The sequence below is a fragment of the Bos javanicus genome, chromosome Y (assembly GCF_032452875.1).
Source record: "Bos javanicus breed banteng chromosome Y, ARS-OSU_banteng_1.0, whole genome shotgun sequence".
In the NCBI taxonomy this organism is placed as follows: domain Eukaryota; kingdom Metazoa; phylum Chordata; class Mammalia; order Artiodactyla; family Bovidae; genus Bos; species Bos javanicus.
The window spans coordinates 4690800-4695409 of record NC_083898.1 but is presented as its reverse complement, the minus strand read 5'-3'; the positions used below and the strand labels follow the sequence as shown (position 1 = coordinate 4695409).

At 37.8% G+C, this 4610-nt stretch overlaps 1 pseudogene; it reads left to right on the top strand.

Moving 5' to 3' along the window:
• Positions 1 to 1775: 1775 nt before the first annotated feature.
• LOC133243813 (heat shock transcription factor, Y-linked-like) lies at positions 1776 to 3228 on the top strand (annotated as a pseudogene).
• The last annotated feature ends 1382 nt before the right edge of the window (positions 3229 to 4610 follow it).

The following is a 4610-nucleotide window of genomic DNA, read 5'->3' as shown; positions in this document are numbered from 1 at the left end:
ACATGAGTACAGTAACAGCTGTCTTCAAACAATATCTCTAAGCAAATGAGAGTTGCAATTTTATGGGCTCAAGATGTCCTCATAAGTATGAACGCTATCACTTATTAAAGATAAAACAGTGGAAGACAAGCTAGATTAAAGGAGAGGCTTTCAGTAACAAGGTCTGAATAAAGTTAAGTAATGTTTGGCTTCCCAAACTGTTCATTTACGATCTTGGGAGCAAGCAAAGAGTTTGGCTACCTAAATAAAGTTGCCTAAAATTATATTTTGACATATGTACCTATGTACATGTGTGTGTGTGTGTGTATAAACAAAAGTACAATGGATTTTAATTCCTCTTAGGTATAACATCAATGGAAAAAAATAAAAGCAAAATGTAGAATGATTCAAATGTCTACTCGGTTATTGACTATATATAGTGGAAATACTTCAAAATATGTTTTCTTGGCTGCATGTAAAATATGAGCACTCTTATATCTCTCCCCTTTTAATAAATATCTACCAATTTTCAAATGTTTGTCCAGGTTTAATGACAAAGATATACATATACACACACACACACACACACACACACACACACACACACATAGATATTTATGTATATAGACAGATGAATAATAGCTATATAAAATAGACAGATATGTTTGTATAACAGAAAATATGGATACCAAGCTGAGATCTCAGTATTATTTCCAACTCCATGCTCCCTCTCAACAGGAAATAACCAAAGTTGTTGCTGACTCAAACACTCCAAGAGCTGGGAAACCTGAAAAATAAATCGAACCTGCAAATGAGATTTTCAGTCATATTTATGATCGAGCTCTAAGTCCAACACTTTATTTCCTTTCTTATAATTGAAAAGTATGAAAACTGAGAGAGGTAGGAGATTGTAGACCTCTTCATGTTCCAAGAATAATTTTAATCAGAGAGTCTTGAAAAGCCAGAAACAAAGCAAAATAATCAAGCGATAGAGAATAGTAATGACTTAGCCAATAAGCAAATTCAAGGGTCTTTAGTTCCTCCTCAAGTGCCATAGATAACATTCTGGGCAATATCCTGTGGACAGTTTTAGAGATGCTAAAGCCCCAACCAGGCTGAAATTTAAGTACATAGACCACAGAGTAATTGGAACCAGGTGGTCAATGTTGTTGACTCCCAATATCCTCAGTAACAGGCCACTAGTAGCATGTCCCAAAACTGATCACACACCACATGGCCCACCCTCACTCTGTCATTAAAATCCTTCCCCTGAAAGTATTTGGGGATTTGAAGCACCATCTAGTAGTACACCTTGTTGGGTCGTACAATAAACATGTGCTTTCACTGAAACCCACAGTCAGTTGATTGATTTTATTGCACAGAAACAAGTAGACCCAAATTTGCGTGGGTAACAGTACTGAATATTAAGAATGTGTACAGAAGGGTGACAAATCACTTTTATTTCAGAAACCAAGCAGATTTATTGACGTGAGTTTTCTGTGTAAAATTCTTTAGGGATGAGGTTTTGCAGGCTTCATGGTTTTGGTTACTGTTTCTGTAAGCAGTCTGTATTTTAAGTTGATGCTGAAGTAAACACTGGTTGAACATTACCCTTCAATTGCTAGGAGACCAGTGGCTTTGTGATGTCAAAGCTACCCTTCAATTGATTTTTCTCTTTGAGAACCACTGTGATGATCTAGAGAATTTCTCTCAGTAGGCCAGCCAAGCGGCATTTGAAGTTGCAGTGTGTAAAATCAGACAAATGAGAAAACTATCTGAAGAAAGATTTTTCTGAGATGACACATATTTCTTTAGAAATTCAAGATGGGCCTCCTAAAGATGAATCAACTGGTTCAGAAACCTCCACTGGATCTTCTTTTGTTCTGGGGACTCAGTTTTGAGATCTATGAAGAATATGGTTTTCAGGATTTGTCTGAGGAAGTTGTGATAAAAAGGCCATGCTACACATCTTTTGTCTCTGAAACAGATGAGCTTAATGATTTTCTTTCACTCACATTGCCACAAAAACTTTTTTTTTTTTTAATAGTTGAAAGTGATCAGTTTGAACATATTTGGTGGGATGAGAGTCGCACTTGTATAGTGATCAATGACAAACTCTTTAAGAAAGAAGTCTTGGAAAGTTGTCTTTCAGAATATTTGAAATCAAGAATATGGAAAATTTAGTTTGACAGTTTAACCTTTATGGATTTAGCAAAAAGTGACAAACTTTTCAAAGATCTGCTTCATTACCTGACTTTCTGGAAGAAGAAAAACTCTCTTTTGAGCAAGGTATTCCAAAATTTTCACTTATTGGCAATATGTAAGATTAAATCAAGTGACCTAGAAAGCATGTTCACATATGTAGATAAAACAGAATTTAAACTTAAGCTAACAAATCATTGAAAAGTTTTATTTTTTGAAGCTGAGAATAGCTGGAGGTTAAAATATTGGATGCTTAAAAAACTTCCCTAGCAATGTGAAACCAGATACAAGTCCTGAAGCTACTTAAAGTAGTATGTACTGTAGGTATACAACATACTTTCAGTTGAGGACCATAATTGTTTCTAACATGTTACCTGTTAAAACTACTAATGGAGGTGTTTTATTTGATCCTATTTAATTGGTATCATAAGGGAATAAATTTTTTATAGCTTAGCTTTGTCAGTTTTACCTTGGTTTATAAAATGACTAAATAACTTTATTCTTTGATTTTAATTACAGACCTACTATAATCCAAATTTCAAAAGAGGTCATCCCCAAATTTTAGTAAGAATGCAAAGAAGAGTTGAGATTAACAATGTGTCTCCAATATCTTCATTAGTTCGAGATAACAAGAAACATGTTAAAGCAAGAGTCAACAAAGATGATTGTAACTGATTTTCTTCCAGAAATGAAAGGAGATAGTGCATTTTCAGCCTCCACAAGTTTAAGCGTGCCTTTCATACAAAAGCCTCATATCAGCCAAATAGTCATTAATGCAAGTGCCCTATTTCCATGTGACTTACCTTCTCCATCATCAATATCAGTTAGACAAACAGACCAAATTGTGGTAGATCAGCCTGCTGTTTTAAAAAAGTTGAGCATTTTTAATTGGCATGCACATAGTATCTACACTCAAGTAATGGCCATGTTGAGGACTTTGCTACTACAATTACATCTTCTTCTCAGAACCACATCGTATCTCCATTACAGAGGAGTTGTTCTGGACTGATGGTGGAGCCCTCAAATGAATATTACCAGAAGACCTAGCTCAACAGAGAAGACTACATGGAAACTAGACATAGCTGGGGAAAATGGAGGGAAGATGAGAGAAGGAGGATGAGAGGAATAGAACCAAGCCTGTGTCCTGGGGTGGGAGATGGAGAAGCAGGGAATACCTTGAGAATTAAGGCAAGTCACCTCACTAAACTTAAATTTCTTTTGACTGAAAGGAAGCAAGGTGAAGAATCTGATTCCATTTAGTTTGTCTAGTGTGAGAATCAAACAGAGAACGTGTGGTGTGGTCCTGAATCCCCTAAACTGCAATGCAGGTCAACTATTGTGCATAGGCTCTGGAATATGAAACATGACATTAGAAAGCCAACCTGGGAGGGGACTGCTTTTGACTATGTGGAGATGGAATGATGGATCTGGGATGACAAAGTGTGTAGAAAGGAATGTCTTTTGAAAAATCCCAAGCTGACAAAGAAGCAGGACCTTAGGGCTCAGTCATACAGAAGAGGTGGTGACAGCATGAATTCCTCCCTCTTGCCACATGCTAAGACCTACTATCAGACAATAGAAAAAGACTAGCCAGAACTACCACTCATGCTTCTGACATCGCAGGCTAGAAGATTATCCCATTAGAGTTGTAACTTTTTTTGCCTATGGTTGCTGGCTTGTCAGCAAAACTAACACCACCAGGGTTCAAACAGTCCAAGCAGCTGTACCACTTCCTTCTCTGCTGACCAAGGCAGGCCCAAGTGCTCCACAAGGGTCTTAAGGTAGCTTCCTTTGGTGACCACATGGAAATGTTGTCATGAAACAACATCTGAGACTCAGGATCAGGGCAATAAGGAAAAGGATTGAAAACTTTCTCACCAGAGGAGAAAGCTGAAGATTAGATACATACAATCAACTGTGCAGATGCTTTCTCTATGGAACACAAAAAGGACAATAGATTTCCAAAGAATGAAAATACCCAGGCTCTGGACACTCTACGAACAAATAGGAATTATCCAAAATTAGAGTGTGATCTGTCCCTACCGAAGATTCAGAGTTCAGTTCTGCCCACATTTGGACGGGCTTTCCTGAGAGGTAGAGCTGTGCTGTGGCTCATGTTTAAGACCAAAACATTGAAAGCAGGGATCCTAGGTAACATTCATTATACTTACAATGGCTATGCCGTGTGGTGGTTCACTTTTTTTTTTCTTTCTCATTTGTAAGCTTTCTTATTATTCTTGCTTATTTGGCCTTTTAAGATTGTTTGAATCAAATATTTAGATTTTGGAGGCCACGGGCAGTGGCTGGGAGAAGCTACTTGATGTCCAAAGCCAGGGATGGCAGCCAGAAGGTGCTACCCCATGACCAATGTCAGGGGCGGCGGCCAAGAAGAGCAACCCCATGTCCAAGGAGCGGTGGGTGAGTGGGTG